At 34.7% G+C, this 15587-nt stretch overlaps 1 protein-coding gene across 2 annotated transcripts in view; it reads right to left on the minus strand.

Moving 5' to 3' along the window:
- Nucleotides 1–13586, minus strand: part of LOC112047432 (ADP-ribosylation factor-like protein 4C) — a 93811-nt gene extending 80225 nt beyond the window's left edge. The window contains exon 1 of one of the 2 annotated variants that reach the window (XM_024084556.2): nucleotides 13111–13586. The gene's annotated coding sequence lies outside the window, so the exon portion shown is untranslated. The remainder of the gene's footprint in view (nucleotides 1–13110) is intronic. The other variant, XM_052885720.1, reaches the window with a different exon arrangement.
- Nucleotides 13587–15587: the final 2001 nt, after the last annotated feature.

Genomic DNA, 15587 nt, shown 5'->3' on the forward strand with positions numbered 1-15587 from the left:
CTTAACCATAAAATAATCATATGAACAAAAAAGCTAATAACGATGACTAACTCAAAAAATTTCTGCGTGTCAAAATTAAACCATATCTATGTAGTAATAGAATAGATAATAATTAAACGGTGCAGCTTTTTTGCATCTTTAGAATTGCTAGAACTAGAAGCTTCGTAGAATTAGATTGAAATTAGATTTTTTGATGCCTCATATAATATGCAGACGACGTCGTCTAAAATTAATGAGTGAGACAAGTTAATGAACAGATATCCTTATTGAGTCTCTTCCAGACTTATTAGTCTGTCAGTCACGTCGGTGCATGGGAGGGATGTGTAATTAATAAAAGTTAACTGTGCTTCGGACGTTCACTGGCGTTCGTGGGCGTAGAATTTTTGGACTATAACTAGAAGTATTATAATATATATTCTATTACATTCGTTAGTAAGTTTGGTACAGGTAAAATATTCTCATAAAATATATTTTATATGACAGCCAAAACACGATCAATTTTCAAAAGATACTTAGCTACGAGTATGCATGTGTTCGTACTGTTTACGATTTTTATGATAGCAAAAGTAACACAGCATTCTAACCTGTCTAAGCATCATCATCATTATCAATCCATAATCAGCTCACTGCTGAGCTCGAGTCTCCTCTCAGAATGAGAGGGGTTAGGCCAATAGTCCACTACGCTGGCCCAATGCGGGTTGGCAGACTTCACACTCGCAGAGAATCAAGAAAATCCTCTGGTATGCAGGTTTCCACACGATGTTTTCCTTCACCGATTGACACGTGATATTTAATTCACTAAGAATCTACATAATTAATAGTAAATATAGTCTTTGAATCTGTGTACCATACAGTCCGTCGAATTTTATGTTTGCGTTCAAGGCTGCGTCTGTGATTAACCAATCACATGGCGCTCGTGTTTAAAAACTGTCTAGTGATTGGTTAGATGCCAGGATACAAGATGCAATTTTTGGGTACACGTGTACACGCGGGCTTACTTATCAAAGATAGTGTTCGTTCCACAACATACTGAAAACTTACGAATGAAACGTCTTGAGGAGATGGTATAAAAATTAAATAATAAACATTTTATCCACACAATAAGGTCAATGAAAAATCTTTATGATTTTCAATTATTATGGACATCATTTACCTTAAGTGACACAAAGTATAAACTAAGATGTTCAATTTAGTTTTACAAAGACTTTTTAACAAGATAGTCTATGTAATGGTAAATGACCAAGCGGATTTAGACAAGGATCGATGGAAAGTGACTTGTATTTTCTTTCTATCCATTAATTTTGCGGATGTCAATTAACTACTCTGAAATGTTTCTTTTACGAAATTTTAATGAACTTAGGGATGCTGACTTAGTTTTTGTTTCCTTACAAATAATTAATTTAACATTTGATTTCGGAAAATATTTTGACAGGACACGATCTGTTGTAAAATTTCTTTCAGTGTAACCTGTAGGTTATATCATAGCCCGCGACTTTGTTCGCGTGGAATTCAGTTTTTCACAAATCCCGCGGGAACCATGGATTTTTCCGGGATGAAAAGTATGCCTATGTGTTAATCCAGAGTAAAATCTATTTCCATTCCCAATTTCAGCTTAATCACTTCAGTAGCCTCAGCGTAAAAGAGGATCAAACATACTTACACAGTTACACACACACAAACTTTCGTCTTTATAATGTTAGTGTGATAATGTGATGTGATTATTTAGTATTGTCATTATTAGACGCTGGACGTCTACTGCTGGGCACATGCCTCCTGCAAGCCCTTCTAAAAACACGCTCTTGAGCCGTCTACATCCAGCGGCTCCCAAACTGCTTGAGACAGTAACCGTAAAAGTTACCCAAATTAATAGAAAGAAAGAAAAAGTAGTATAATCTTTTCACAAACTCATAAAAATAATGTACATTACAGTTAAATGTTACCTTGTTTATCTAAGAGAAAGTTGTGACATTACTTACCGTTTTCTTTCCAAGCAGGGCTTAAAGACAATAGATTACATAACAACTGTTATGTTGACATTATTACATACTGTGGAAGTACCAAAAGATAGTATTATCAGTATTGTAGGCATAAAGAAATGATAGCTGTTATCATATCGTATACCAGTTGCTTCACTTTTGTGGAAAGAAAGATTTTCCCTTTTGTAATATTCATTATGAGGATTATCATTATGTTGATTTTATTTATCTTTATTACTGATATTTGTGTAATACTTACGAGTATTTGTATAATGAGCATTTTTGCGACCCAGGCGCTCCGTATTTTGTGCTCTATTAAGTAAATCGTAAAAGATGTTGGTTTTTATTATATTATTACATTTTTTTAATAATTTTCAGCTAAGACTATATGTCTTGAAGTAAATTATCTATACTAATATTATAAAGCTGAAGAGTTTGTTTGATTGAACGCGCTAATCTCAGGAACTACTGATCCGATTTGAAAAATTCTTTCAGTGTTATATAGCCCATTTATCTTGCAAGGCTATAGGCTATATTCCTATGGGAACGGGAACCATGCGGGTGAAATCGCGCGGCGTCAGCTAGTAATCAATAAATGCCAAACTAACCTTAGTAGAGAACATTTCAGTACAAATATAACGTAGGTAATTTACGAAGAACTGAACTGGGTCCTAACTGAAAATCAGTGCTGCATACTTTTTTTTGTATAGGATGTGGCAAAATGCTGAGTTAGGGCCTTTTTCTAGGTTATGCCACATGTTGCAGGGCGTTCTTCTTTTATTGCTCTAGCTATAAGCTATATATTTAGAATTTAATATTGTTAAGAGCCGTGATAGCCCAGTGGATATAACTTCTGCCTCCGATTCCGGAGGGTGTGGGTTCGAATCCGGTCCGGGGCATGCACCTCCAACTTTTCAGTTGTGTGCATTTTAAGAAATTAAATATCACGTGTCTCAATCGGTGAAGGAAAACATCGTGAGGAAACCTGCATACCAGAGAATTATCTTAATTCTCTGCGTGTGTGAAGTCTGCCAATCCGCATTGGGCCAGCGTGGTGGACTATTGGCCTTATCCTTCTCATTCTGAGAGGAGACTCGAGCTCAGCAGTGAGCCGAATATGGGTTGATGACGACGATTGTAATGTGTGGCACTACCTAAAAATAAAGATATTTTCTTTCTTTCTTAAAAGAAAACACTTTGAAATGATTGTCTGGATTCACCCTTTGTTTATCCTTATTAGTAGGTGTAAGAGAATTGCTTTCAAGGTAACTGATACGAGGGGAGGTAATTAGTGTTTAGGGCTTTTTATAGTGGCTTTTGGTTTCACTTTCATACAACTGCAGTAGGATTGGGAGCTTATTCTGTTTTTTTAAAGCTTTCTGTTTGGTTTAGTTTGTTTGTACAAAAAAAACCTTTGTTTTACCTCTTATTGGGTAAGTGAACGATCAACAATCTTCTTAGTGGTGCTAATACTGCGAACATTATTTATAGCAATAGCAATATTAGAAACAGATTTTGTCGGTTGTTTTGATTTACTTTACTTTTGATTTAGTAGTTAGTTATGATGTCTATCACTTGAGGATTATCGTGTGATAAAATAAAGTTTGCTCATTAAAATAAAAAAAAATATATAAAAATTAAAAAAAAAAAAACATTTTTTATCTTTAGCCTGACTGTCCGACGCTGAAATGCAGCTCTTTTCATTTGACGATATGATTTGTGTAGCTTAACTTTCATAATGCATTCTTTATAAAAAAAACATACCAATCAAATTGTCAACCTCCTCCTTTTTGAAGTCGGTTAATAAAAAAGAATTAATAGAATTGCAAAAAAATATCAAAATCAAAAAATCAAAATCAAAAATCATTTATTTCAAGTAGGCTCAGTTTACAAGCACTTTTGACACGTCAGTTGACTATTTGTAAAGATTCTACCACCGGTTCGGAAGGCAGGTTCTGCTGAGAAGATACCGGCAAGAAACTCAACAGTTGCTCTTTTGAAAAAGTCATACAGTATTATAATTTACAATTAATAACAATTACTGTTTACATTTTTTATAGTTTTACTTTCTGTGTGAAGGTGGAAGCTGATCCAACGACCTCCAAGCATCTTTATCATTAAGGAACTCATCAATGTTGTAGTACCCTCGACTAAGTAGATGTTTTTTAACACATTGCTTAAAGCTATGCATTGGCAGGTCCATCACAGTCTTGGGGATCTTATTATAGAAGAGTACACCCAAACCTACAAAAGATTTTTTTACTCTTTGGAGACGATATGCAGAAATAACTAACTTATGCCCGTGTCTAGTAAGACGTGGGTTTAAATCTCCTTTTCGTTTGTACAAATTAATATTTTGTCTTACATATACTATACTGTTATATATATATTGACAGGCTACTGTTAGTATACCTATTTCTTTAAACTTTTGACGAAGGGACTCGCGTGATTTTAATTGATATATTGCTCGAATTGCTCTTTTTTGAAGAACAAATATAGATTGTATATCGGCAGCCTTGCCCCACAATAAAATACCGTAAGACATTACGCTGTGAAAGTACGCAAAATAAACAAGCCTAGCTGTATCAACATCAGTAAACTGTCTTATTTTTCTCACGGCAAATGCCGCTGAGCTAAGTTTACCAGACAGTTTTTCTATATGAGCACCCCACTGAAGTTTACAATCCAAGGTCACTCCCAGGAAAACTGTGGAACTCTCCATTTCCAGTGTTTCACCATCGATCATTATAGACTTATCTAATTTTTTAACATTTGGCAATGAAAACTCAATACATTTAGTTTTCTTGGCATTCAAAAGTAGATTATTTGCAGTGAACCAATGCGACACATGCGATATGGCACGGTTTACGTCGTCAGAGTTATCTTTATTTCTGTCGGACTTAAAAATTAAGGATGTGTCATCAGCAAACAGTACAATCTCACATATGCCGCTGACATGGTATGGTAAATCGTTTATGTACACTAAAAATAGAAAAGGACCCAGAATTGAACCCTGTGGGACGCCCATTATGGTAGTGGAACCGTGCGACTTTATATCATTTATGCATACCTTCTGCATTATATATATTTTAAACATACCTAAGTTGATGTCCATTTTGAAAATCATTTTGGGGAACTGTAATACTTTCGCGTAAAAATAGTAAAAACGTTTACATTCGTAGTGGTGTTGTACTCAATACGTGACCAATTGAACTAATACTGTTACACTGGTTTATTGTATTACGAATTTACTGTTGCCTTATAACTGTGTCAAACGAAATTAACTTTCCTATAGGCGTATACGTATGTGAATTCTTTTGTACAATATAAAGGACATTTTCTTATTGCGATTAGAATCTAGGTCTCAGTACTATACAGTTAATTTATAATCGTTTTGTTACACGTACTATCGGAAATTAGTGACGGCTTACTACTTATAGTAAAAATTGTATTTTGTAAAAAATATAGTACGGAACAATCAATCTGTTAGGAATATCTTGATAGGGAGGTACTTTCATTATTCGACCGAGAATTAAACTTTTTGTAGACTAGCGACGCCCGCGACTTCGTCCGCCCTTAGAGCTCTTTAATCCAGCCTTTACAGTAGGTAGTTTCGTTGTAAAAATGGAGTGACTTCTCCCGTTTTCCCAACATTTCCCTTCACTGCTCTGCTCCTGTTGATCGTAGCGTGATGAAAAGTATACTATAGTTCAGGAGTATGAAGAATAAATATAATTGTATTAAATTTAGTCGAGTAGTTTTTGTTTCTATAACGAACATACAGACAGACAAAAATTTTACTGATTACATTTTTGGCAACAGTATCGATCACTAATCACCCCCTGAAAGTCATTTTGGAAATATATTTAATGTACAGAATTGACCTCGTATAGATAGTGGTCATCATCATTAACCACACATATTCGGCTCACTGATAATCACGAGTCTTCTCTTAGAATGAGAGGGGTTAGGCTAATAGTCCACCACGCTAGCCCAATGCGGATAGGCAGACTTTACACACGGGTTTCCTCACGATGTAGTAGATTAATAAATTATTACCTTCGACGTAACTTTGTGCCAAAGTAGACTAAAAAATCTAGTCTACTTAGGCATATTAACCTACCTATTAAAGTTTAATACATCATTAAAAATTATATTACAGTTGTACCCACTTTATAAAAAAAACATATCAATGAACTTGAGAACCTCCTCCTTTTTGAAGTCGGTAATAAAAAAAAGGTCACACAACTATATATGGATACATTGGCGGAATCCCTTCGCTTTTAAAAAAAATCCCGGCGTTCTTATAGAAGCAGTAAACAACGGGGTATATAAGCTAGTAACTCTTAATTGTTACCGTACACCAGTCTTTAACCAGTAGTTTTGTACTTATTAGTATACAGGCGTGGGTCTCAAGTGCGTGGGAAAGCGACCTAATTGGTAATACTGCGTCCGGTTATGTTTTCAAGTCACAGGACACAGATTATATTCCAGTATCCTTTGACTTGTGATACTTTTGACATCTATACCTACTATTTAATATTATGAAGAAGTAAAGTTTGAGCCGCCACTGCCTCCGATTCCGGAGGGTATGGGTTCGAATCCAGTTCGGGGCATGTACCTCCAACTTTTTCAGTTCTGTGTACGTCACGTCTTAATTATCTGAGTGTGTGTATCTCTGGACCGATTTCGAAAATTCTTTTATCACTAGAAAACCACGTTACCTGTGAGTGTCATAGGCTCTATTTTATCCCCATATTCTTACGTATGGGAATGGGAACTACGAGGGTGAAACCGTGGGACGACGGTTAGTTACTTACAAAACTAAGGGTTTGGGTTTAATGTCGGGCTTTTTTGGTCTTATCTGAATGTGTAGTCGTACATGATTGTTAGGTATCTGTTATACACATGTTTAATAAGTTAGTTACCATAAAAGGTTAATGCCTATAGGGTGATAAGGTACATTTACATATTAATTACTAAGTGATAAGATTTTACATATTTCACTAATCTTTAATTTTTGTTTTCAGAATATTTTGTCATATTATCTTTGTTAAATATGATCAATATTCCAATAAATATGTTAGTAGTGGGTAACGACCATAGTCGAACAGGCACCCTTTTAATAGAAATTCAAGATTCGGGTGGTTCTTTTTTGGACTAGATCGTCACCGCTAAACTTTGGAGTTACGTACATAATAACTAAAATAGTAATGCTCATATCATCAATCTAGGTACATTCTAGCAAACGGTAGATATTCGTATTATTTGAATTTCAGATCAAATATAACATTAATTTTACCACTTTAATATCTCCGTTAAGTAAACAAGAGTGGTATGACGGTAAATGTTAACTGCAGTTATTTGAAATGGTTTTCTGTGTATTAAAACGGACATAATCATAACTAATATCATAGAATTCATTTAATATAAGTTTGTTTTGTAGTTAAAGTTTAATGCATCAGCTATTAAGAACGCAATAACAACATAAATAGATCTAGAGTATCATTATAAACTAACGAAAGATTTATTCACTAACGTAAGCGAAGCTCCAGTTTATAACTACTTGATTTATAAAGTCAAATATCTAACGAAACTATAAATAAGTACATATTATTGAGAACATATTGCATCATCGTTTCATTTGAATGCATTATAACCATGACCAGAATTGTGAGTTTCATAAATCAGTCATATAATTAGAATATAGGAAAACCTTGCGGATAAAACCAGAAGCGTATTCGAGTATGCATCATACAATTTTAAAAATAACATATCTCAGGCAAATTAGTTTAAGGTCGCAGATAACGTAAATCTTTATAATGTAACCGACAAAATTAATGAGCATAGCAGCCAACGTAATGCTATTTTAATTTGATGTGATCATTAAGTAAAGATTGGTAAGCTAACATATTTTTCTAGAAATAATGCAGAATCATTACTTGTAATTCTATATTAAGCTGAATATTTTTTACCTACACTATAATTACTAAACAGAAAAATCGAGTGCCATCATCTCCTTTTCCTCATTTCATATACGTGGGTTCGGCAAAATTTGTCAATTCCTTCCATTCGATTTTATTATCATCTTCTTCTATTACACACATATCCTCTATCACAAAGTCCGTCTATCTGTTTTTTGGCCTTTCTCTTCTCTTGTGTTCACTTGTAATTTCAACATTCTTTTGATAATGATTCTTTTCATATGACTTTCATCCCTCCGCATCACATGTTATGCTAACCAAGCTAACCTATGTAAGTGAAAAATAAGAGTGGACAAATACAAATTGAGATAACTTGTCAAACGAAGAACATAATAAGCAAACTATTAATATAAAGTTTTTAAAACAAACAATAGTATCTCATGAATGCCAAAGCTAATTGCATTAATTACACACTAAGTATGTTTCATTGTTGTTTATTTATAATTAAACAAATAACAAACTTTTCACAACTTGAAAATCCATGCTGAGTTGAAAACCCTTTAAAATAGAAAATGAAATAGTTAACCGGGATAAGAAAGTCCGATGAATCACAAATTGGAATGTCGGATCACAAACAAAACCCTTTTTAGGGTTCTTACAAGTAAGATGATTCAGGGTTAAGATATGCGTGTGTTAACGTTTTATTTTTGTTATTCCATTAACTAAAAGTTAAAAGGTGATGGAGGCAATCTCGTAACTAGTGCTTAGCGTAAAAATACGATTCCGAAACATAAACTCATCAAATACAAGTAATTAATTCATCATTTAAGAATTTAAACTTAAATAGTTATCCTTGACATTGGCAATTATAGTTGGCAAAAGTAAATAATTATTCAATTGGAAATTTTAGAAAAATGTTATAGTTTGGTGATAAAAGCTGCAGTTTGCTGGATTCCTGCATTACAATTGAGGGTTATATTTTTAACAGTACTGATGTTTGTATAACCAATAACATAACCTATGTTCCATAAGCACCAAAGCTAACCGATTTTGGCTACATAAACAAAAATAAAGTGATAAATTTTCTATAAAATATCTTATTTATAAAATATAAACATATAAAAAGAAATATTACTAAGTCATTTATGTAGTAAGACGACATAATGTTCAATCATGAAATTTTCATTTAAATAGGTATGTATTTATAAAAGTAGATAGTACTATCTTACTAAATAAAACATAAGTATAAAAATTTAATATAAACTTACCCAATAAGAGTATTTATTTAAAGTGAGACGTAAATAGTACAGCATAACAAAAATGACTTCATAGAAATACATATTTTTGTTAGTCATTGAAAACTTTCGCACGAATTTGAAAATAATATTGCCACATTACCATCTTTACGTGTAACAGCTATTGGCATAGAAAGTATAATTAATCTATATGAAATAAAGACAATGGGATGTCGTTGAGTTGTCTGGTTTCGTTCAATTGTATGAAAGTTAATTAATTGATTGATGATAATGATGATGCACAGCTATCTTATACGTTAAATACCAAAATATGCAGTTTTGCAGAATTCAGAAATAAGTCAGACTATTTGGATATTGTATTTAGATAGGTATGGATTTTTATTTCTATATAATATACGCATCGATTTCATTTTTATAAGAGGCCAGGTTTCCTTAGAAAACGCCTTATAAATAATTATTATAAGACCAAGATGTTTAGTTAGTACTTAGGTTGTGTGTTTTTTCAATTTAAACATCTTAGAGTTTTACAAATTACACAACTAAACATAATTTTACTAGCCTTCCGAATGATGCAGTACAAGATGTTATTTCTTAGGGTAATAGGGAAAATGGAACACTTATTATTAGAGTGTCTTGTGTCTAAAGCAACCTTTACAGGAGTGACATCATTTGTTACTCGTATAACAGGAAAGACGTATAAATAAAAAACAGAAGATTTTTACGCAGAATTAAAAATATGTAATAATCTATTCAACAGGAATTAATATAATTAAATATAACTAGCGTGAACTACTAGACTTTGTCCATGTTGAAAAGGGTTCTTTTGCACTACACTAACCTACGTCCAATTTTAATAAAACAAACAGGTAGCTGAAAGGTGACAGGATGTAAAATAGCGAGTAAGTGTGCTTCCAGGATCAATATTTATAGAAAGGAAAGGAAGTACATACAATGTTTGCATATATAAAGCAATTTTAAGCGACAAATCTTGATTTTGCAGCGTAGTGTACGACCAGGTGGCGAAACTGGTTTTCTCGTCTGCGGTCAGGTGTGTTTAGCAACTGCGCTTCCAGATTTCTTACACAATGCACTATTAAGAAGGGGCTACCATACAATATTGGGGATAAATCTCGTTAAGGGCGAGGTTTCTCTTACTTTACTTACCATTTGATCAAAATATTTTATTCTAGTACCACAGTAACGGTATTTTGAGTGAAAGTACTTAAAATACCGTTTTGTATAACGTAAACACGATGTTTGTTATTATCCGTTGTTGTAACCTGTAAAATTATAGGTCCTCCGATTAAATTTTTATCTTCTATTGCAATCACTTCATTTATAATTTTGCAACAAAATCCGACTGTGATAATTATAATTAACGATGTGTTGTGATAATAGTTTTTTAGTGAAACAAAATTTGAAAGTGAAAAATCCGAAAATAGTAACTCATTGCTAGAGGCGAAATACGCAACAAGATTGATCTATATTATATCTCGAAAGCCGTGATAGCCCAGTGGATATGAACTCTGCCTCCGATTCTGGAGGGTGTGGGTTCGAATCCGGTCCGGGGCATGCACCTCCAACTTTTCAGTTATGTGCATTTTAAGAAATTAAATATCACGTGTCTCAATCGGTGAAGGAAAACATCGTGAGGAAACCTGCATACCAGAGAATTATCTTAATTCTCTGCGTGTGTGAAGTCTGCCAATCCGCATTGGGCCAGCGTGGTAGACTATTGGCCTAACCCCTCTCATTCTGAGAGGAGACTCGAGCTCAGCAGTGAGCCGAATATGGGTTGATGACGAATATCTCGAAAATTTAAATTGCGATGACGGAACTAAGTACCTGATAAAGATAACAATTTATCAAAGATATAGATAGATGCATCTAAGCTGCTAAATTACGATAACAATAGGATTGTTTTAATGTTTTTATTAAAATATAAAAATCATGAAAGTTTAAAGGAGGTACTACTTATTTAAGTTCACGTTTCTTGTCTTAAGTGCTTACGTTAACATCTTTTGTGAATGCTAACTGCAATGTATATATTTAAGTCGTACTAGCTGTAATGGTTACAATGTCACGAAAATATTTTATTTGAGTTAAGAACCTTCGTCGACGAACGCAGAGTCACCTTCATCTCAATTGGATGAATGGTTTAGGAGCGCCTAGAGGACAAACATACAATATTATTTAAAGATATTAATGTTGAATATAACTATACAATTGTACAATATGCTGCATCACTGTCTCAGTTGTGATATTATCCATACAAATATCAAACGTGCTATCCATCAGGCAGTCATATTATCATTATATTTAATTGGAGACCGGTTTCAAGCATGAATTTGATTGCGGATCATCAAATCTCACATGCAACAGAATAGTAGGTCATTAGGTTTAAACAGGTTTTTATTATGATCGACATTTAGTTAATCGTTTAGGATACCATCTTCGCTTTGCTTCTTTAACTTGACAGATGAAGGATTATTTGATAATACGTTTTCAACCAAACCGAACACGGCAGCCAATCGTATCTCAGGATATTTACGCTGTAGACATTTTACTGCACTAGTGAAAAAACAAACTTTTCCATAATGCGATCAGGCTCATGGTTGTAGGCTTCTGTCCTTTAATCTAGGGATATGTTGAGCATTCTTGACTTCAAAACTTCTTAGAAGATTTTTGGTATAAGCTTAACTTCTCTTATAGTCTCAAGCTATAGCGTTTTATATGTTCCATGATTTAATTAGTACACCTTACACCAGAAACTTTATCTCTTTATTATATTAGTATAGATTAGCTAAATACAATCTGATGTTAATTTATGAATGGCTGCTGCTAAAGGATAATCTTAGTATTGATTACTTACAAATTTCCATTAGCTGGATTTAGGTGTTATTTGTTATAGGGATTGATAATATTAATGGTCTCATTTGAATTGCAAATGTTGGAATATCGCGTAACATGGTCTTCAATATTTTGGGATTATAAATTATGTAGTACGTATTAACAGGCTATAAATTATTTAACAAACTACAGTGTTGTTAAAATAAACAATCTACTACTAACTATTGATTTTGATACTGATTGTTTATTTGAATTTAAAGAAACCATGTGGTATGAGAGAATTAATAAAACATTGAAAATTTTATTTAGAAAACACATGCCTACCTAGTGTTTTCTAAATTAAATTTTCGATTAAGAATGACTTATTAGAACTAAATCCTTCAGAATTGGAAGATTTAGGATTCTGGCAGGATACCTATTGGTTTGAGAACAGACAAAGGTTATAGGTTGAATGAGCTGAAAAACAATCAAGTAAATGCGAAAACATAGACTGCATCATGATCAGGTAAATTTGCAGTCGAATGCTCAGTAATTTTAAAAACTTAGGTGCTTGCTTACCCATTAAACTTATATCTAATTCAATTACAAAATTATTGTAGTGATTGATTTGTTTATGCAAATGTTGTTATAACATTGTACACACATAATCTTTATAATAAATGTTTCGATATAAATCTGAACACAAGGTCAGATTAAAAGAGGTCACGTCATGTTGACCTGGAAAGAATATTGGGGAAAGCATCATGAAACTGGAGAGAATGTCGGGATTAAATTTAGTAGTGGGCGGACACTGTTATTTCGGTATCTTCTTTTTAAAAGCAATAGATGTTTCGAATTAAAGTTTAATCAAAGAAATTTGTGTGATTAACTGCTTTTGTTAACTAAATTCTATTGTAGTTGTCAGCAAATAGCCATTGGACGTACTAGACAGAATAAAAGAAACAACAGTTATGCACTGAGTACCTATCTGAATTTTTGTACTTGTTTTAGCATGTGTTTGTGTTATGATGGTTATAGTGTTCTAATCTATCATCTTCTTAATGTACTTTGGCTTTGTTAATCTGTTTACTATTATCACTCCAAATTGGTCCTCTGTTTACTTACCGTAAAGGGATGACAGTTTCCAGTGATCCCGGTTGGACCAATCAATATGCAACCGTGTTGTAAGCCGCACGGCAAGAGCTCTTTGCTGCTCGCAGTTGGGCATCCACTTGGTTATTGATTTGCATACTATCCTTGCAGCAGAAATACACTACACAATATTTATGGTCCAATAACAAACACACAAACGATACCGTCCTATATGAATGGGACGATCGAGAGTTTCACTTGTCAATAAGCCACCATGTACTTATCTGTAAAGATAAGGCATTCAATGTCGTTGCACGCTTCAGCACTATCTTGATGAATAATGCAGACCGTCGTATTTCACTGAAATATCGTATTGATTGCAGTCGGATAGAATTAAACAATGGTGTACACAGCCAAAACAATGAAGCGAGGCGTGCACCGCACGTGCCGCCTCGCCCGCGGACACCTCTGTACTGACGGCCGCGCCGGGGCGACGGGGACGAACGGACCGAGTTGAGGAGATTGCCGTTCAGGTGCATTCGCATACGACCCGATGATTTCGGTCGTCTGAGCAATTGAGCAAGGTAACCACTATGGTTTTATTTTGAAGACGCCGTGTGTCAATGCACTGGCTGCAACGTGGACTGGTTTACCATTTATAACCCAGTACTTTCATGATTATATGAAATGTAATTAAAGATGTGTAGTTGGTACTTGAATCTCCATAAAATAACTTGGGTTGTTGCTTCATTATAAAAACTGGTTAAAGATATGTTAACACAAGATACCTAGTCAAAGAAATAAATTACTATTAAAAAGTCGCTCTGTTCGGTAAGATTTATGGATATTCGGCATATCTAGCAATTTTAGATTCATTTCTAAAACATTATTTTTAGACTTTTCGAAGTTTCATCGAAATAGAAAACTAGGCCTAGTAAAAGTTTGCAAGGTTTAATGTTAAGCGCAGCTAAAAGACATTTTGGCTTAGAATCCTCAATTTCTTTCTTAGTACCCATCGCTTTGACCGTTAAGTCATCAAGGCTTTTTGCATCTGTTCTACTGACCTCTATAATGATCTGTTTATAGTCAAAGCAGTGTTGAAAAGCAGTATTTACCCATTATTTACTTGACGGGTAAGAAATTACTCGGTCGGCACGCTGAAGGCTGTTATCTGTAGCCGACGGACAATAGCTTTCTCTCTAGAAATACAAAAAGCGGCCTGAAAAAATAACCTTGAGTCGTTCTAACCGCTTATATAATATATTCTTTTATACATTTTGTAAACAAACACAGTAAAATCGTGAACCTCTGAAGTTATTGCGAATTCATCATTATTATCATCATCATTAACAGTCGATGTACGTCCATTGATGGACATAGGCCTCTTGCATGGACTTCCAAACAAAACGGTCTCGAGCCCATTCAGCGATTTCCTGCTACCCGATTGATTTCCTCGGACCACCTAGTTGGGGGTCAACTAACACTGTGCTTTCCGTTGCGGGTTTAGTATTCCAGTACCTTGAAACCCGAACGTCCATCGGCTCTTACTAAACGGAGACCCTGGGTTTGATCAACGGCTGGGCCGATTGTTTTCTTAATTGGTCCAGGTCTGGTTGTTGGGAGGCTCCGGCCATGGCTTACCACACTACCGATAAAGACGACCGCCAAGCGATTTAGTATTCCGATACGAAGTTTTGTAGAAACCGAAAGTGGTGTGGATGTTCATCTTCCTCCTAATAAGTTAGTCCGCATCCCATCTTAGATTTCATCATCATTGTGAGATTGTATTGTAATCAAGGGCAAATTTGTGAAGATTAAATAAATTAAAAAAAAAAATTAAATGCACGTATTCTTTTCGTCCGAAATGGTCCCGAGACGCTAACTATGGGCCTCATAAGAAGGCACAGCGGGCGATGGAACGAGCTATGCTCGTAGTATCTCTGCGTGATCAAATCAGAAATGAGGAGATCCGCAGAAGAACCAAAGTCACCGACATAGCTCAACGAGTCGCGAAGCTAAAGTGGCAATGGGCGGGACACATAGTTCAAAGAACCGATGGACGTTGGGGTCCCAAGGTACTGGAATGGCGACCGCGCACTACAAAGCGCAGTGTTGGTAGACCCCCCACCAGGTGGACTGACGACATAAAGCGAGTCTCAGGGATTCGCTGGAAGCAGGCGGCTCAGTAATCAGTATCGTGATGTTTGAAAGTTCCTACAAAAGGTCAATGTCCTACAGTGGACGTCCATCGGCTGATATGATGATTCTAAGTATACTTCACGCCATCACTTGCGTTGAGTTGAAGAGTTTGAGTTTAAATGTATTTAAGTTTTGTCAAATGACGCCGCATTTACCAAAACTTCTGCTTACATACCACTCGTATGTATGTGTTAGTACTTGTTGGTTGGAAAGATATTTTACCATAAAACAAGTTAAGTAGTATCCAAGGAAACATTTATTCCCCTTTCAGCAGAACCCCAGTTCCCATTAAAAGTTATTTTTGTAAGTTC

Source organism: Bicyclus anynana, chromosome 15 (genome assembly GCF_947172395.1).
Source record: "Bicyclus anynana chromosome 15, ilBicAnyn1.1, whole genome shotgun sequence".
NCBI lineage: Eukaryota > Metazoa > Arthropoda > Insecta > Lepidoptera > Nymphalidae > Bicyclus > Bicyclus anynana.